We start from the raw sequence: 21,162 nt of genomic DNA, 5'->3' as shown, positions 1-21,162 counted from the left end.
GTGGCGATCAAAACAAAGCGCACAAGCGGGAGGAGGAGCGAGCGGACACTAAGGGCAAGAAAAAGCAAGAATCAGCGGCTATCGCCACAAAAGGGGCTGATGACACGTTCGCTCAACACTCAGGACCGCCCGTCGGGACCATCAACACCATCGCCGGGGGATTTGGCGGCGGTGGCGACACTCATGCGGCGCGTAAGCGCCATGTTCGTGCCGTTAATTCCGTTCATGAGGTCGCTTTTGGATTCGTACACCCTGACATAACAATCTCGATGGCGGACTTTGAGGGGATAAAGCCTCATAAGGACGACCCGATTGTGGTGCAGTTAAGGATGAACAGTTTCAACGTTAGAAGGGTACTCCTGGATCAGGGTAGTTCGGCTGATATTATCTATGGTGATGCATTTGACAAGTTGGGACTAACTGACAATGATCTAACTCTATACGCGGGAACCTTGGTAGGTTTCGCGGGGGAACAAGTAATGGTGCGGGGATACATTGATCTAGACACAATATTTGGGGAAGAAGAGTGTGCTAGGGTTTTGAAGGTAAGGTATCTGGTTCTCCAGGTGGTAGCATCCTACAATGTCATCATTGGGCGAAATACATTGAATCGCCTTTGTGCTGTAATTTCGACAGCCCACTTGGCGGTCAAGTATCCGCTAAGCAGTGGAAAGGTGGGAAAGCTGAAGGTGGACCAGAAGATGGCGAGGGAGTGTTACAATAATTGCCTTAACTTGTACGGCAAGAAGAGTGCGTTGGTTGGTCATAGATGTTATGAAATCGAAGCTTCGGATGAAAATCTTGATCCCCGGGGCGAGGGGCGAGTAAATAGGCCCACGCCAATTGAGGAAACGAAGGCGCTAAAGTTTGGCGATCGCACTTTGAAGATTGGGACCAGACTGACGGAAGAGCAGGAGACGCGCCTGACAAAACTGCTTGGGGAGAACTTAGACTTGTTTGCTTGGAGCTGCAAAGACATGCCTGGAATTGATCCAAACTTCATATGCCATCGGTTAGCATTGAATCCAAGTGTCAAGCTAGTTTCACAACTTAGGAGGCGCTTGGGTGGCGACAAAGGGAAGGCGGTGCAACAGGAGGTCGACAAGTTGCTGGCGGCAGAGTTCATCAGGGAAGTGAAGTATCCGACGTGGTTGGCGAACGTCGTAATGGTGAAGAAGGCGAACGGGAAATGGCGAATGTGTGTAGATTACACAGACTTAAACAAAGCATGTCCAAAAGATTCGTATCCCCTTCCCAGCATCGATAGCCTTGTTGATGGTGCCTCGGGCAACGAACTGCTTAGCTTGATGGATGCTTATTCTGGCTATCATCAAATCCGCATGCACCCGGCAGACGAGGACAAAACGGCTTTTATGACTGCCAGAGTCAATTATTGCTATCGCACCATGCCGTTTGGACTAAAGAACGCTGGGGCTACCTACCAAAGATTGATGGATAGGGTTTTTGCTGGGCAGGTGGGAAGAAACATGGAGGTTTACGTTGATGATATGATTGTTAAATCAGTACGAGGTTTAGACCATCATCAAGATCTGGAGGAAGCATTTGGCGAAATAAGGAAGCACAGTATGCGCCTCAATCCGGAGAAATGCTCTTTTGGTGTTCAGGGGGGCAAGTTTTTGGGATTCATGATCACATCCAGAGGAATCGAGATAAACCCAGAAAAATGCAAGGCGATTCAGCAGATGAAAAGCCCTTCCAATGTGAAAGAGGTCCAACGTTTGACGGGGCGAATAGCAGCTTTATCTCGGTTTCTTCCCAAGTCTGGTGACAGATCTTTTCCTTTTTTCAAGTGTCTTCGCAAGAATGTCGCATTCGAGTGGACGGCGGAGTGTGAGGAAGCTTTCGTTCGCCTCAAGGAACTCCTATCGTCACCGCCGATCTTGTCGAAACCAATACAGGGACACCCGCTGCATTTGTATTTTGCTGTGAGCGATAGTGCTCTGAGTTCTGTGATGTTGCAGGAGATAGATGGCGAGCATCGAATTGTTTATTTTGTTAGTCACACACTCCAGAGCGCGGAGGTCAGATATCAGAAAATTGAGAAGGCGGCGCTGGCGGTCCTCGTCACCGCCCGGCGGTTGAGACCTTATTTTCAGAGTTTTCCCGTAAAGGTGCGGACGGATTTGCCCTTGAGACAAGTATTACAAAAACCGGATTTATCAGGTAGATTGGTCGCCTGGTCGGTTGAATTGTCAGAGTATGGTTTGCAATACGATAAGCGGGGCACGGTTGGTGCGCAGTCACTAGCTGACTTTGTGGTCGAGTTGACTCCAGATCGGTTTGAAAGAGTGGACACTCAGTGGACTCTCTTCGTGGATGGATCCTCCAATAGTAGTGGCAGCGGCGCGGGAGTAACGTTAGAAGGGCCGGGGGAACTAGTGTTGGAGCAATCCCTGAAATTCGAGTTCAAAGCAACGAACAACCAAGCAGAATATGAAGCTCTCATCGCCGGATTGAAGTTGGCGCGGGAAGTGAAGATCAGGAGTCTGTTGATAAGAACGGACTCACAATTGGTGGAGAATCAAGTGAAGGGAACTTTCCAGGTCAAAGATCCTAATCTGATCAAGTACCTTGAGCGGGTACGGTATTTGATGACACTCTTTCAAGAGGTCGTGGTGGAGTACGTTCCTCGGGCAGAAAATCAGCGGGCGGACGCGCTAGCCAAACTGGCAAGCACGCGGAAGCCCGACAATAACAAAAGTGTGATTCAGGAAACGCTGGCGTACCCAAGCATCGAAGGCGAGCTCATGGCCTGCGTGAACAGAGGGAGAACATGGATGGATCCCATAATATCTATCTTGGCGGGGGACCCGACAGAAGTGGAGCAATGCACGAAGGAGCAGCAGCGGGAGGCGAGTCACTATACTCTCATTGACGGACACTTGTATCGCCGTGGTTTCTCGACGCCATTGTTGAAATGTGTATCGCCAGAGAAGTACGAAGCGATAATGTCTGAAGTACATGAAGGAGTGTGCGCGAGCCACATCGGGGGAAGGTCTTTGGCTTGCAAAGTGTTGAGGGCGGGTTTTTACTGGCCCACCCTCAGGAAAGATTGTATGGACTTCGTGAAGCAGTGCAAGGAGTGTCAAGTGTTCGCGGATTTGTCTAAGGCACCGCCAAAAGAGTTGGTAACGATGAGCGCCCCGTGGCCTTTCGCCATGTGGGGTGTGGACTTAGTTGGACCTTTCCCGACCGCCAGGGCACAAATGAAGTTTATATTGGTGGCGGTGGACTACTTCACTAAGTGGATTGAGGCTGAACCCTTGGCCAAGATTACTTCTGCAAAGATAGTCAATTTCTACTGGAAGCGTATTGTTTGCAGGTTCGGGATCCCAAGGGCGATCGTATCTGACAATGGGACCCAGTTTTCAAGCAGTCAAACAAGGGAGTTCTGCAAGGAAATGGGCATACAGATGAGGTTCGCCTCTGTTGAGCATCCGCAGACGAACGGGCAGGTGGAATCTGCAAACAGGGTAATCCTACGAGGACTAAGACGACGGCTCGCGGAGGCTAAGGGAGCTTGGTTGGATGAACTTCCGGCGGTGCTGTGGTCGTACAACACCACCGAGCAATCTACTACAAGGGAAACCCCCTTTAGAAAGACCTACGGGGTAGATGCCATGTTGCCGGTGGAGATTGACAACTTTACATGGCGGACTCGACCAGGTTTTGAAGAGGAAAATCAGGCCAACATGGCGGTGGAGCTGGACCTTTTGTCGGAAACGCGCGACGAGGCGCACATTCTGGAAACAGCGATGAAGCAGCGCGTGGCGGCAAAGTTCAACAGCAGGGTTCGCGTCCGAGATATGCAGGTTGGCGACCTGGTCCTCAAGTGGCGATCGGGAGCCCCGGGGAACAAGCTTACTCCCAACTGGGAAGGGCCCTACCGCATTATTAAAGTTCTTGGTAATGGGGCCTATCACTTAGAAGAGCTTGATGGGAGGCGGTTACCTCGATCGTTCAATGGTTTGAGCTTGCGCTACTTTTATAGTTGATCGCAGGCGAGAAAGTGAACAAGGCGGAATCGCCGGAGCCAGATATCTTTAAGATTTTCCGAAGTGTTCTCAAATTCTCCAATGTGTTGCAACGACAAATCAATAAAATAAAACGAAAATTCACGAAATTCGTGTCCAAAAAATTCCAGGGATTCCCTGACGATCGGAATTGCCGATCGACATAAAGAATTACGGCGATCACTAAGTGGGACAAGCTTGATCCCCAAAGGGGCTTGCTGGAACCCTGAAGGTTGTGGCGATTCCACAAATGGCCTTTGACGCCTGGGAATCACCCTCCGGAAAGTCTGACGTGATCGCCGGTCCCGTAAACGATGTGCTGGGTAAGTCTCGCCAGAATACGACGAGCGCCGTTAACTAGGCAAAAGTCTTGGGACCCCCAAATGGCCATTGGGATCCAAGCATTGTAAGCCCCGAGCGGGCAAAGCCCCGGGCGAAGTCCTCGAGAATGGAGGCCGTTTCTTCCTATTAGGGAAAAAACGTCTGAAGTCTTGGTGGTGGAATACCAAGCAACAAGTCCTAGTTAAAATTAAGGCACGAAATCGTTAGGCGTAATTCAATCATATGACGCGTGAAAAATAGCGCAAGATATAAGGTCGGCGAATGAATAGGAGGGAAGGCGAGTGCTCGGTCACTCAGGATGTTGAGTATTTTACTACTCTGGCGTGTTGAGGGATTGAACTATGAGACTTATTCATAAATTTTTAAGCCATAAGACGGCAGCGACTAAAAAGTGTACGGCGGAAGCATTCCAATATGACTTACAAAATATCCAACGGCGATATAAAAAGCTATGGCGAAGGGTTGCTTAAACATATACGAATGGCGGAAAAGTACACTACAAGGTGACAGTAAAAGATAAAAGTAATGTTAAAAATTACATTATTCATTGTTTTCTTTCTCCTGTTCTTCTTCTTCCTCTTCTTCTTCAGTCGCTGTCCAGAGGTTTTGGTCAATCAGGGGAGGATCGTCGGGACCAACCAGTCCTGCGGCGGTTATCTCTTTCATTACTCCCATGGCGCTAAAGTCAAAGTTCGGGTACAAATGTTGGGCCTGATCTTTGGCGAGGTAGAAACCGCGCTCGCGGTTGTCAAGGGCGATGTCAGCGGCTTGTTCCCTCGCCTCAGTGGCTTTGGCCTTCTCCGTCGCCAGCTCGTCCTCTAGACTTTTGATCTTTGCCAGTTGGGAAGCAATCTCAGCATCTTTCGTGGCGAGGGCCTCGGCATGAGTTTCGGTCGCTTTCTTGATCTCCTCGGACGTAGCCTGCATCACCGCCTCCATGTCAGATTTCGCCAAGGCTAAGGACTCCGCAGACTTTTTCTCTTGCTCCGCCAACGCCTTTTTCACTAACTCCAGCTCAGCGCGCAGTATGGCAAGCTCTGACTCCTTAGCAATCAGCGCCTCGCCTCGGGCGATCAAGTCCTTCTCAGCTTGCTCTTTTTCCTTCTTGCAAGCTTGAAGGCTTGCATCAAGCTCATCTGTTTCTTCCTTCATCAGCGCCAGCTGATCCTCCAGCTCGCCGATTTTAATCCCCGCCGTGCCAATCATCTTGTCGGTGCCAATCATCTTGTCGGCATAGACTTTGTCTTTTCCTGCCTGCGTCGCCAGTTTGTCGAAACGCTTTTCCCAAGCAGCGGCGGCTTCTTGATGCTTAGCACTTTCGGCCTTCAACCGCTCAGCTTCAACGTTGGCGGCATTGAACTTCTCAAACGTGTGAGCAAAGATGCACCCAGCGCGTAGGAGGCAAGCAAGAGTCTCCTCCTTGGTGTCATTCAGGCCCCGACTCAAAACTTCTTTTTCTATGACGTCACGGTTGAGACCAGCAAGTAAGAATTCTGAGGGTTCAATGGCGTTGGGGAGCATATTATAATAGCTTGAAGAACCGACCTCGGGAGCAGGGGCTTGTTCAATTTGAGCCGCTTCAGAGGTAGTGGCAGCGCCAGGACAGGATTTTTCCCCTTGATGAGGCGGGGAAGGCATGGAGCCCGCATCATGTGTTGAGGGCGGGCTAGGAGGCGCATCTTGGCGAGGGGGAGACTTTGGGGTTTCATTTTCTTTTTCCTTCTCTCCAATAAGAGTGTCGGAAGACGCAGCAGCTTTTGTGGCGTTAACGCCGGCGGAGGCGGCTGTGGCGCCAACAGAGGACTCAGCGGCAACAGCAGTGGTCGCACCGGCGGAGGCAGGAGTAGAAGCTGGTACGGCGGTTGGCTCGGTAGCTGCGGCGACGGAGGCTTCAGCGACATTTTTGCCTTTAGGCGCAGCAGCAGTGGTGGGCTGAGCGCCAGGGTTGGATGTGCCGGCGTCGGAGGAGGCTTTGGCCAATCTTCTCCTCTTGGGAGCTTTGGTGCTCTCGGCTTGGTTCTCAGCACCGCCCCGTTTTTTCGCGTCGCCCTCAGTGTTGAATTTTGGGGAAAAGCGAGCCATTCTCCTCTCGCGGGCCTTCAGGAGCTCGGCGTTCGTGAAATTCATATCTTCTGTAACAATAAAAAAAACGATCAGTGACAACATAGGAGTCGAGAAAGGAAATGTCAATAATAAAAGTGAGTTATGGGCAACCTAAGTATTTGGGAGTTCTTGAGAGGTCAGCGCCCTCAAGGACTGTTGTGCAGTCAAGGATGGGAAGTGGGGCAAGGAGATTAAGAAAGGCTTTGTCGTTGGCGGACAAGGATTCCTCTGAAGGATCGGTGATCCCGTTGGGCTTCTCCGTCCAGTAAAGAGGAAAGAGGGCGGTCCCGTCTCTGAGGGTGAATGCCTCTGGGTAGGCGGGATGAACCGCCACACGGAAGTACTTTCGTGCGAAGGAGGACTTCGCGTTACTTTTGTGAGGATGCAAACACTTCCGGCCGGCTCGGGCCTTCAAGGAAATCCATCCTTTGTTTTTGATGGACTTGGGGTCGACGTCGTAAAGGTAGAAGAAACTGGTGGGGGATGGGGCGATGCCGACAGCGGCGCTTAGGATTTCAAAACATCGAATGAAAGCCCAGGCGTTAGGGTGGAGTTGACAGGGAGCCGCGTTGATGTCGCGGAGGACGGTTTGGACAAAGGGCGAGAAAGGAAGCCTGATTCCAAGCTCGCTAAACATGTATTCGTACGCAAAGAAAAAATGGGATCTCTTTACGTCGCCGTCTGGCTTGTGAAGCCAGGGGCGATCCCCGGGACTGCAAACCCAGATCCTGAGTTTGGCGTTAAACTCATCGTCATTGGACAAGCCACCCAGGGAGTTCATGAATTGCACAATGGGATCGCTGTCTTGGAAGATGGAAGGTTGATCTATAGCCTCGTGTTTGGGGGCTACTTGGACTGGAAGGGGCAGAGTGGCGTAGGTTTTTAGTCGGTGAGCTGGGATCTCCGGAACCTCTAAACGGAGGCCGCCGGCAGCGGTGGAGTCAGGGTCGCTTTCGGAGGAGGAAGAAGAGTGATTAGGGGAGGTAGGGTTTGAAGCCTTTTTTAGAGGACAGTGAAGTGAAAGAAAGGAAAAGATAAGTATGTGTGCGATGTAAAGATAAGGACAGTGGGACTCACCGGAGTAGGATGTGAAGAGTGGGTAGCGGAAAGGGTGATAAGCGACGGCTCCGGAGCGGAAGTGGACAGAGGGAGTTTGGTAAGCGATTAGGGAAGTAAAGAGGGGTCTCGGAAAAGGATGACAGTGGGGAAGAAGGGTTTTTATAGGAGAAGGGGAGAAGCTGGAAGGGTGACGCGTGTTGGACGCGTGTGGAAGGTTGGAAGTCATGATGGTTTTGGGGAGGTGGGTCGCGTGCAATGGGGAGTTACTGCGCACGATGGGACGGTTATGAAAGGTGAAGTGACGGTTCCGGAGAAAGAGGGAAATTGATGTAACCAACACATCACGTGGGGCAGCCACGTGAGGCAGATAGAGATTTGAAGGGGTTTTAAAATAAGGGAAAGCGCGAAAAGTCTCGCCACCATAAGGATCAAACACCATCGCCTGACGGGTGACACCAACAACAAAGTTCAGTCGCTCGCCGGGGTCACCGCCAGTCAATGATTGAATGATCGGCACATGACCCATGCCTGCCACCTTTCCCGCCGGCGAGCGATCATACACCTGCTCCAACTTATCGCCAATACGAAGTAGTCGTTCTCGCCGCTTGCGGACTTGTGGACTTGCCAGCTCGGATTGCTCGTCAAGTCAGTGGACTGGGTAACCGAAAATGCTAGTTTCCTTTTGCTCACGCCATGTTGGCGATATAGTTTATTTCTCTTTTCTCAAGCCATGTTGGCAGTGTAGATTCCGGTGTACAATAAGACATGTAAAAGCATTTAAAAGACACACTTAGCTCTCATACCTCGAGCTCGGTGTCTTGTGGACTAGTGGACTGGGCGAGCCCCTAGAGGGGCAACGCCCAGCATGTATCTCGCCCTGAGGCAGGGCCCTGGCCTTCAGATGGGCCTTGACCTCGGAGGCCCAATTGACCCAATAGGTAGTACCCAAGCTCTATAAATAGGAGGTAGTTATCAAGTGTAAGGGACTTTTGGGCTCATTTGATGAAATAACACATGAAATTCAGCATTCTCTCTCTTACTCTCTCTCTAGCACAATCTCTCTACCCTTAGGTACTATACCTTTCCTCAATGTTCATTCCCAGAACAAACATATTAAAGGATGATGTTGTAAATCAAGATGGGAGGTTGAATTCTTACCACTGTGACATGATAAAAATGTTAAGGACTCAAAAGATTTCAAGAGAGGTAGAGATTTCAATTTTTTAAGAGAAAACACATGTACAAGTCGGTGAGGGTATATACTATATGCACCCTATCGATCTCCTTGCTGATGTGTACGTTGTTGTGGTTTCTTATTGGTGATGGCATGCTGCTTCTTGTTGCTCGCGGGTTTTTCTCTCTATGCTGAGGTCTAGTTGATGGGGTGAGCTTGGCCCTGGAACTGTACACGTCCTATCATGTCTTTGTTTCCATGTTTTTTTTTTCTGTTGCTTCGTGTTGTTCCTGGTTTTCTTTGTTGATGTAATAATTTTCTTTTTTAATTTCTTTTTATGTTTGTTGTTTCGGGGTGTTGTTGCTTTTACACCCCCTTTTTTAAGCTGTTTTTTGTTTCTTCTTATCACATAAGAGGATTTTTCTCATAGGTTTCATATCTTTTAATAATATCTTTATCTTTTGTTAAAAAAATAAGATGAATTAGGCGTAGGAAGATAATGAGAGGTGATTGATGGTGCCTTTTGTGTTTAAATCATGACACGATCGACTTACTAATGATTTTTTTAGAGTAATATGTTTGTTTTAAAGTTGCTTTATTTTTTCTTTGATTCTCTAACTAGTGTTTTTTACCCGCGCGTTGCACGGGGAATTTGTTTTTTGTATTTGATACATCAATTAATATTTTAAATTATAAAATATTTAAGATGCTAAGAATGTAAGAATAATCATAATAAAAATGTAGATATTTAAAGAACATAAATTCAGACACTCAATTTTAGTGTTTTGTAAGCATATACTTTATTAACTAATATAAAGATTTTGAAAAACACAGAAGTTAATAAGCCAAAAGCTTTAAGTTTTGCATATGTGAGGTATAACTGAATTTTGTTTGTGAAGATGTACTCGTGTTGCATAAAGGATAATGTTTTTGTGTTTTAGATATGTAACAATACATAAATATATAATTATTGTTTAAATTATTAAAAATACACTTAAGTTATAGAAAAAATGAATTTTTTTAACTCCTACAAATTTTCATTTTACATATAAAATGTTCCTCCCCGTGAGATCTCGTAACTCTAATTTGTTAGCACTAATAAATTTAGATCATAATTTTATAGTACATATGTATTAATATTTTTTATTCCTCGTACTTTTCTTACTATCCAATTATTATAGTTATAAACATATATAAATATACACTCTTAAAATTTTGAAAACAATACTAAAATTAATTATATTAAATTTTTCTATTAAAATAATACCAATAAATTAGTTTAGAATATAATGATTGTATAAAAAAGTATAAAGTATAATGATACTTTTTATATAAAATAAAATCTCACGTAGGTAGCATTATAGAAGTTTAAAATTAAAACGTATCAATTGAAAATTATACGCAAATACAAACAATAGCCGCTTTTAGGTTTCATAAAGATAAGCAGTAGAAAATTGTGTGCATCTTTAGAACAAATATTTCTAGTGTTTTTACGGTGAAATTTGTTCTTGTGTTTGAGGCATGGATCAATACCTTGGTTTATTTCTAGCTTTTTGCCCCGTAGGAGCTTTTTATGTTAATTTTACATGAATTTTCATGTAAAATGTTCATCCCCGTGGGAACTCTTAACCCTATAGTTTAACTTAAACAAAAATACATTATATATGTATTAATGTTTTCTAATCTCCGCATGACACATTTTAATCATCAAATTATCATGCCTTTATATTTATTTCTTTTTCAAATTTTCAAAAAGTTATGAAAAAAGTAATGACATCATATTGATTTTTTATTTACCACTCATAGGAATTAGATTTCGACCTATAAGTTCAAACAATCACTTTTTATCTATGTGTTGCACGAAGAACTTTCTCTTGTGCTTAAGACATGTTCAATACCATACTTTAGCAATATTTTCATATACTAAAGGACATACTTAATGAGAGATATATAATGCTACATAAGGTGTTCCTCTAATTTGATTTCTCTCTATTTATAACTCATCTCGTTCTTGTACTAAGTAACTACTATAATAACATCTAACTAACTTAGGAGTCCCTGATTAATTTCCCCTTCTGTTACATCCTTACATGAGTTTGAAAATTTAAGTAAACACACTTCTCTTAGGTGATAAATGGAAACAATATAGAAACAACCGCAGTCCGCAGCTAATGAGAAACTCTTCCAAATTCACCTAGCAACCATCAAATCTCTGTGTGTCCATGGTAGCTCTGTGGACCCTCAGCACCAGATCAGCTCCTTTTTCCTGGAATTAATATTTAATAAAAATAAGACAAATTAAGAAAAAATCAAGAAATAAACAACATAAATCCTAATCAAATCTAAAATTTAAAAAGGTACTAATTAAAGATAGATAAAAACTATCAAAATCTAGCAAATCACAATAAAAACTTATAAAATCCTAAATTAAATAAAAATCTGAAAATTCAATAAAGACACCATAAAAATTAATTAATAACCTCAAAATAAATCAAAAATATAATAAAAGATCCAAGATATAATCAAGAAATAAACAACCTAAATCCAAATCAAATCTAAAATTTTAAAAGGTACTAACTAAAGATAGATAAAAACTACCAAAATCTAGCAAATCACAATAAAAACTCATAAAATCCTGAATTAAATAAAAATCCGAAAATTCAATAAAAATACGATAAAACTAATTAATACTCTCAAAATAAAATAAAATACCCAAGAAAAAATCAAGAAATAAACAACTTAAATCTTAATCAAATCTAAAATTTTAAAAGGTCAACATGTGCTTGGATAACTTGTTGGATTTTTCTTCATATTTTTTGTCAACATGTGATTTTTTTTATAAATGCCTTAAATTTAAATCCAGTTACCTATTCAAAATTAATTCAAACGACTTTTTGTTTTTCCAATATACAATTTTTTTAAAAAAAATATACACTAACTATTTAGAATTATTCAATTTGTATATATTTTATTAAAAACAATCTTCAATACGATGCTATAACTAATAAAATAGGGTCAGGAATAACAAAGTGAAGAATACAACTTTAGATGACACTATGTCAGAGAACTATATCACTGTTGATTAAACAACAAAACTACATGCATATGCAGTAACAAACACTGAAATTGTTAAATTCTAGAGTGCAGTCCACAATATAGAGGAGGCAAATCCAAGAAAATAAATGTGAGCAAGAACAATGATCACAATTCAAATAACATATCAAAAACATAAAACACAAAACGGTTTCTATTTCTATGTTAGCTTACCTCTTCAATCAATTTATTCCTCATTCACGGTCTCTGAAACAGACAGCTTGAAGGTCATCCTTGAGAAGGATCTGTTCGAACATAGCAATTTCAAAAATTATCACATCGAACTTGAATCAAAACACGTTTACTCTTTGTCGGTCAGGAAAAATTAAGTAAAAGTCAATCATTCAATCAAGAAGGTAGTCGCCATGGATTAAAGGTAGCATAAAGCAGCAGAAATAGAACAAAATATTGTCTATGAAAAGGGAACAAAGCAAGTTGTACGAATAGAGAAGATGAGGAAGAAGAAAGTCCTAAAAATGCAGAGAAGCCAAAGACATATAAGGACTATGTTGAATATATGTTAAGATTTAGTTTATTATTAATCTAACAAAGAGATAAAAAGAAACTAAATCTATCTAAACCTATCTCTATTTAACTATCTAAAATAGAGAAACAAATATAGATAAAAACTACCAAAATCTAGCAAATCACAATAAAAACTCATAAAATCCTGAATTAATTAAAAATCCGAAAATTCAATAAAAATACCATGAAAATTAATTAATACTCTAAAAATACCTGAGAATGACACGTGGAATTTTTTTTATGAGAATGACACGTCACTAAGAATTAATCTGGTGCTGGCACGTCATGCTAGAAGTTGTTCTTTTCTAATATATATTGATATTGATATTGATTGATATTGATTGATATTGATTTTAAGCAATGAAAATATCAATAAACTGTGAAATTTGTCTGGGGCATATGAGCATGCCTCTCTATACGCGTATTCAAACATATAAGCAAATCTATACAAGTTTTCTCAAAACATAGGGCATATGAGCATCAGTCTATACACGTATTCAAACATATAAGCAAATCTATACAAGTTTTCTCAAAACATATAAGCACCCTCTGCACAAGCCACTCCAGTCAAACAAGTTCTTCTAGAGAGTGGGCAAAGTTGCACAGGCTGCCCAACTTGCAATAACCTGAAAGCTGGTGCCAACACAGTTTTGACTTGTTAGCTCCCCTAGCTGCTGCAACAGAAACATCTGCCCTAGCTGCTGCAACATGAACATGTTTCTTAGCTGCTCTAGCTGCATACTTAGCTCTCTTCCATTGCAAAGAACTTATTTCAGCACGAGCAAACTGAAGGTCACGTGAAAGCCTACTCACGTCATTGACCATAGCTGAGAGTTGAATGAAAATTTCATCTCTTTTTTTCCATAGAATCTCCATATCATTCAGCATGTAATAGACTGTGTAAAGCAAACGGGTGATGGTCTGATTAAGACCATCATCCTCGAAAGGAAGAGTCAATGAGATCAAAAAGTTGAGGGTCTCAGCAAGACGCCTCAGATTCAAAAAATCAGGTTGAGAGTGCAGGGATATGAGGTTCGAAATGCTAATGATCTCAACCATGTTATCAGTCACGTTATTAGCATCAGCCATGTTAACGTCCATGTTATCAGCCATGTCTCCCTGAATCAAGAAGCACAACCAAGGAAATCGAAACTTCTAGAGGAAGGAAAGAAAAAAGAGTTGAAATGTTTCCTTGAAACAACACTACAACATTTTTTACTTACAGCCACGCTGTATTCTTCCATGGCTAGGAAACGTGGCTTAAAACTGGTACAGGCCACGGCCTTGGACTCGTAGGCACGTTTTTCCAAATTTTAAATACGATTATGGGAAACCGTAGAATAGAGCTAATATGAAGGGATTTGGCTACTCTCTTTTCGAGTAGTCGACAAGTCCGGTGATGTGTATGAAGGTGCGAAAAACACTAGAAAGGGGGGGTTTGAATAGAGTTTTTGAATCTCGGGTATACTTTTAAGCTTTTTCAAAACTCAAAGATAAAAACTAAGTGCTGAATAATAGGAAGTAAAGCACACGAGTATTTTATCCTGGTTCACTTGAGATAAAAGCTCAAGCTAATCCAGTCCACCTGTGAAGGTGATTTCTTCCTTCTTCTGATGAAGGCAATCCACTAAAATCAATGAGTGTTACAACTGCACTTTGCAACCTGCTAAGTGACTAACAATACACTGATTTTCTCACTAGTATCCTCTTAAGAAGCTGATCTACCGATCCTCTTAAGACTAGCTAAATACTGAAGCAGCCTTGATTCAGTCCTCTCAAGATCCGACCAACCTTGGTCTCTTGATGAACTTTACAAAATGTGTAAAAGGTTTCGGGTTTACAATAAGTGCTTCTAACAAGCGAATAGTAAACTCAGAAGTTTAAGAACAGTGAAGAAATAATGCTAAGAGAATGGTTCGTATGTGTTGAATATTTTCAGCAAAGTTTCTTAGCTTCTTTCTTCTTTCTTCAGCCTTTATATACTCCAAGACTTGTGATGTAGCCGTTGCTAGGGTTTTATCCGTTGGAGTGGCAATTCTGTAATATCAGACTGCTAGGCTGTACAAGGTAGGTGGCGGACAGACTGAGACTTGTACGATGTTGTACTGTGATAGCGACCTGTCCTCTCACCGGTTGACTTGAGATCAAGGAGCTTCAGATGAATGTAGGTGAAACTTTTGATCATGGTCAGATTGAAGCTTGGAGTCTTCTGACCATGCAACTTCTGCTTCTGAACAAGTTCCTCAGAACTTCTGATCGTCAGAGCTAGAATAGCTTGGGTCTTCAGAACCAACTTCTTGCAAGTCTTCAGAACTTGAGTCTTCTGCTTCTGGACCGTTCCACTGGAACATCTGGTCTTCAGAACTTCTGACTTGAGTTCTTCAGATCTTCTTGAGAGCTTCCATCTTTAGAACTTCTGAAGTATTTGCCACTGTTCAGAACGAACATGGTAGGATAATGAGCTCTCTTTTTAGTAACCCTTGGTTCTTCTTCTTCTGAACGAATAGGCTTGGGTCAGATTCAGAACCTGTTTGTCACAGCTTAAAAAGACAAACGTTAGGGTACCACAATTGTTCATCATCACAAACCTTAATTGTAATCATCAAAACATAGAGATGCAACCACTGATCAAACCTTGATCTTACAATCTCCCCCTTTTTGATGATGACAAAACAAGTATTTTGATGAACAATTTTTACACAATAAACTGAATACACAAGAGAGAAAAGATCAGAGATTAAACTTATCCTTGTGTAACAGTTTGATATGCTCTTTCTGAATCTAGGGCAGCACCTGATTCTGAGCTAGGGTCTCCCCCTGACTCCCCCTGAATCTATGACTTGATGAATTGGTGAATAGTTTAGATTCGGAGTCTGGTTATGTGATCAGATTTTACGCTTGAATAGATGTATACTCATCAGAAGTGATGGTTCAGAACTTAGCGTATATCACATAATAACATAGAGTCTTGTCTAGATATAATTGGAATAAGACGTCAGAAGCAAGATTAGTTCAAAATGTATTCCTTATCTGAGACGCTTGACAATATCTATGTGCTATAAGTATTGATACTTGTTCTCCTCTACTGGTTTTATATAATATAAAAGTTTATCAAAACCATAAAAGTTTATCAAAACCATTTTATGTACTCCCCCTTTTTGTCATAATCAAAAAGAGTGAAAAACAAAATCAACAATAACAATAACAGGAATTGAGGCAAATAAAATATGTTATTATTACTGAACGGAGAAGAAGTACAAAGGATCGAGAGGAACGAAGAAGACTAATCCTAGATAAATAGGAAAGCTCTAGAATTCTTCATGGAGAGAAGTTGAAGGTGGAGAGGACGAATGTCCGTATCAATTGAGGCTAACTGAGTAGCCAGTTCCTCCTTCGAGTGAACAGTCTCCTGGACCGCCTCTGGATCCGCTTCATCGTTAACTGCTTCATATTCCAGAAGCATGCAAATGCCCTGGAGCTGATCTTCAACGTCCTTCCGGCGAGTGGTCAGACGCAGGAGGTCAGTCAGAACTTCTTGAAGGTTCTGAAGACAGAGAGTTTGATGAGAAGTGAGCCAGCAGTTCAGAAGAGTCTCAATCTTCTCAAGAGCGTGAGAGATCTGAGAAGAAGATAGATTGACACTCCATGGAAAGACTTGATTGAATACCAGAGTCTTGAGTTCAGATATCAAATTGACAGTAGTCATGGTGATTTGGAGGAGATAAGAATAGAGAAGAATGGAATTGAATGTGAAGGGGAAGATGAACGCAGTGAATATAAAGAAGAAAAGTAACAGAAAACCATGCATAAAACTTATCAATCATAAAAGCATGTGAGTTACTAATGGACGGTGCATTGAATCAGAGAATGAAAAACTTAACACGGTCAACATGAAATAAATTCAGTCATAATGAATAAATGCATGCATGATAGAGATGAGAAATTCAGGGCTTGGAGGTGGAAGGAAGATTGTCCATAAGATATTTCATGATGGCTTCCATTTTGCTTGAGGACTCTGCAATCTGCTTGCTCTGCTCAGTCTGAACTTGTCCTTGTTGCTCAACCATCTGAAACAATCGCTGCTGATCATCTTGAATCCTGTCAATCCGGGCAGCTAAAATGGCAACTTCTGGAGCTGGAACAGAAGTGGGAACTTCTGATGCTTGTGGATGAGTGGCAGCTTCAGCTTCTGAAGTCATAACAGTATCAACGTGAATCTGCCCTTGTTTCTGAACTTCATCACCAACTGCATCTTCCAGAATAACTATACCATCTGTGCTTTCTTCTTCTTCCTCTGCTGAGAGCATCACAACATCCTCTGAAGTACATTCAGAGTCAACACATGGTCTTTCAGCCATAGCTCGTCTCATGGGCTCACACACCTTGTGCAGCACTCTCTGCCTCTGCTCATAGGCCCTCTCAGATGCATCATGAACTCTTAGTCTTTTCTCCCTGCTAAGCTGCTTCTGAAGTTCATGACTTTTGCCTTCTGACCAACTCTCAAATGCAGACCATAGACTATCAACAAGAGAGGCATCAAACTGATTATCAGTTACCTGATACAGCCAGTTCAGCCTTCTGATGGCCTCTGCAGAAAACTCCTGAATGAGTTGAGGAAGATTCTAAGGAAGGAAGGAGGTGGCCAGGGTCAGAACAGGCTGAGGAGTTCTGGCAACATTGGAGCTCGAAGCATTTGATTCTTCCATGTGCTCAGAAGGAATGGACTCAATCTCATGATCCTTCTCTACGCCTGAGTGATCTGATTCATCCATATGCTCAGCTTCAGTGATAGTATCTGGCCTTTGCCTTGAGGTGACAGTCTTTTCAGGTGAAGGGAAACTCAGATCCTGTGAGTTGACTGCTGAATAATTGGACAAGGACACATAGGAGGTTGCAGCAGCATCTGGAATCCGATCTTCAAAATTGGAAGCAAATTGTTGGAGAGGCTTCACATTGAAAGGCGGCTCAAGGATCTGGACATCATCATCTTCCTTTTCTTTCTCAGCAGGGATCTCACCAGTTTGGGTTATGAGGAAGGTGTGTGGAGTGGATGCAGGCTTGGGAGAGAACTGTTGAACTAAGGTTCTCAGAGTGGCCTCATGTTGAACAATACCTTGAATGAAGGAATTGAAGGGAGGTATTGGTTCAGTTGGGATGAATGTGGAAGAGGTGAAAATTGGAATGGAAGGGATGGCTGTGGTGGCTGTTTGGATCCTTGAAGTAGGAGCTTGAGGTTCAGCTTGTGTTTGAGTTTGTGTCTCAGTTTGAGTGGGTGATGTTTGAGTTAAGGTGGGCATGGAAGTTGATATAGGCAGGGGTTGTTCAGGTATAACTACTAAAGCAGAATCAGAATTAATGCTTTCAGTAATTACCTTACTTGAGCTTCTGATTGGTGAGGTTCTGGTGAGAGTTGCAGTCCTTGCTGGATCAGAAGTGCGTTTAGATCTTCTTTCCCTCTGTACTTCTGAAGTTGGTTCAGATGCTTGTTCTGCAGCTGGTTCCTTCTGCTGAAGTGGTCCCCTCAGAGGAAGCTTCCTTCTCTTCACTAGGGGAATAGCGTCAGAATCAGTGGATTCTTCAGCATCTGAATCTTCCCTTATACCCTGAATCACATTCTGAATGATCTCATGGTCATCCTGCTCATCTTCCTCTTCCTCAAGAATAATTTTGCGTCTCTTAGCCAGAGGCATGTCTTCATCTTCAGTTTCTTCACTTGGGAAGTCTTCCCATGTGTCTTCTGAGCTTTCAGAATCAGACATTTGTTGTTGTTGAGCTGAGGTTCTCTTCAGATGCCTTTCAGGAGATGGTTCCCTGATGATCACAGTCTTGGAAGCAGTCTTCTTCTTTGCAGGTTCCTCTATCAGAATCCCTTTGCCCTTAGGATCTGAGGGCTTGCTGCTTGTTGTTCTCCTGGATTTCCTGGTTGCCAGGTTAGGAGGACTCTCAGGAAGAGTGCTAACAAATTCTGTAAGGGTGATTGGATCACCTTGACTTCTGAGCATCCTGACATATTCCAGAATGCATGCTGGATTGTCCTTTTTGGACCAAATGGGAAAGTCATCAATGGGGTAATGCCTCCGACGAACTTCATCAGAAGTGTCTTCTTTGGGAGCAACTTTAATCTTCTCAATGATCTGCATCTTCTTCAACTTTGTGCTATTGAGAGCATCACCAACTGTCATGGCCAGATCTTCGTGAAGTCCAAGATCTGATAGAGTCTTGACAAGCTTATTTTGGACGAAGATGTCTGACAGCAGCCTTCCATACGGAATGTAAGAGATGAATCTCTTGTTCTCAGAACCAGTTGTGGTCCTTGATTTCTCAATACACTCCTTCAGATAATTGAAAAGTAGGAATGCAGACATATAAGCTCACCAGTTGAAATGTAGTACATGATTACCTTCTGAGTTGCATTCAGGTAATCAGTTCCTCCAGTTCTAGGGTGAATGCAGTGCATGAAGATCTTTTGCCAAATCTTCATCTCAGACTTCAAGTCCTTAAAGCTGTACTTGGTTTTCTCGTAAGACCAGTTGTTATAAAGCGCCTTGTTGACCACGGTCCTCATTCCCGCAACATTTGCTTCAACATTCTTGATCCTTTTTCCCTGCTGAAACTCCATACCCAGCAGTTTTGCTATAGATTCTTCAGAGATCACAATTTTCTTGTCCAGTACATGGGAGACGACGTAGTAGTCGTTGCAGACTGCATTCTTCCAGAACTCGACAACCAATTTGTGATAGATTGGACCAACGAGCCTGTTGAAGTACCCAGACCATCCTTGCAAATTGACTTGGTTCCTAATATCAAACCCATGTTGAGCAAGATTATCAAAATCAACTCTTGCTTCGCAGCACACACTTAGTTCTTCCACTTTCTTTGCACAGGTGACTACATTTGGTGCATTCAGAATCTTCTGAGCTTCCTCGAATCTTTGCTTCTCTTGATCTTTGGCAGTTTGTGTGGTAGAAGCAGGAACATTCGCCTTAGTTTTCCTCGATTTGCCCATGATTTTCAGAGATGGAGGTTTAGGGTTCAGAGAGAGGAGGAAATGTTGGAGGAAGGAATATGAATGAATGCAATGCACACGGATAGTTTCAAAACCGTAAGTGTAAGTGAGTGGGAGATCGTGTGTGACAGTGCATATAGTGAGTTTAATGGTAACCGTTGACAGTTTTTCTAAGAAATTAAAGGCAAAATCAACGGTTATAAAATATATAGTCTGAAAATAGCATAGTAGAGGAGAGTAGACGTCATCATTATAGCAGATATACCACGCGACTCAAGGAACTATGTCACAAATGAAGTGACACGTGTATTGCTGTCTACCACAGAAGTTTAACCAGTGGGTTAAGTGCTTCTGATCGAGTAACTTCTGAAGGAGGTAACATCTGATGACTTCAGAAGTACCAGGGTCAGAAGTTCTGAAGAAAACCTTACTCTGGACAAAAATCCATGTTCAGGTTTTCAAGAATAAATAAAAACCTATCTTCTGCCAAGGGCTTAGTAAAGATATCTGCCCACTGATGGTCAGTATCAACATACTCTAATGATAGAGTGCCCTTCTGAACATGGTCACGAATATAATGATACTTTACCTCTATATGCTTTGCTCTTGAGTGTAGAATGGGGTTCTTGCTGAGTGAAATAGCAGCTGTGTTATCACAGTAGATAGGAACCTTCTTCATAGACAATCCATAGTCCTCTAGATGGTTCTTCATCCATATGGTTTGTGTACAGCAAGTGGCAGCTGAGACATACTCTGCTTCAGCAGTTGATAGAGCAATTGTGTTCTGTCTTTTGCTTGACCAAGATACAAGATTTGATCCAAGGAAATGGCAGCTTCCAGAGGTGCTTTTCCTTTCCACTCTATCTCCAGCAAAGTCAGCATCACAAAAACCTGAAAGTGTATACTCTGATGTTTTTCTATACATCAAGCCAAGGTTAGTAGTTCCTTTCAGATATTTGAGGATCCTCTTAACAGCAGTTAAATGAGTCTCTCTAGGATCTGATTGGAATCTAGCACAGAGATGCACACTAAACAATATATCAGGTCTAGATGCAGTTAAGTAAAGAAGAGAGCCTATCATTCCACGATAGAGCTTCTGACAAACCTTAGAGGAAACTTCCTCTTTCTCAAGAATGCATGTTGGATGCATTGGAGTCTTTGAGATGTTGCAGTCACTCATGTTGAACTTCTTCAGAAGTTCCAGGGTGTACCTCTTCTGATGGATGTAGGTGACTTCTGGTCGTTGATCTATTTGAATTCCCAGGAAGTATTTAAGTTCTCCCATCATGCTCATTTCAAATTCAGCCTGCATTAACTTAGAGAATTCCTTGCACAAGGAGGGATTAGCAGAACCAAAAATGATATCATCAACATAAATCTGAACTATAAGAATGTCATTCTTATAGGTTCTGCAGAAAAGAGTATTGTCACCTTTACCCCTTACAAACTCATTCTGTAGAAGAAAGGAGCTGAGCCTTTCATACCACGCTCTGGGAGCTTGCTTCAATCCATAGAGTGACTTCTTGAGCTTGTAGACATGCTCTGGGTGTTTGTCATCTTCAAAGCCAGGAGGTTGCTTGACATACACTTCCTCTGAAATGTAGCCATTTAGGAAGGCACTTTTGACGTCCATCTGGTGAAGAATGATGTTGTGATTTACTGAGAAGGAAATCAGTAGCCTTATAGCTTCAAGCCTTGCTACAGGAGCAAAGGTCTCAGTGTAATCAATTCCCTCTTGTTGACTGTAGCCTTGAGCTACCAGTCTTGCCTTATTTCTTGTTACTTCTCCTTTTTCATTCAGCTTGTTTCTGAATACCCACTTGGTT

The sequence above is a fragment of the Lotus japonicus genome, chromosome 1, assembly GCF_012489685.1.
Source record: "Lotus japonicus ecotype B-129 chromosome 1, LjGifu_v1.2".
Classification (NCBI taxonomy): Eukaryota; Viridiplantae; Streptophyta; class Magnoliopsida; order Fabales; family Fabaceae; genus Lotus; species Lotus japonicus.
The sequence above is the reverse complement of the archived record's forward strand: the minus strand, read 5'-3'. Positions refer to the sequence as shown.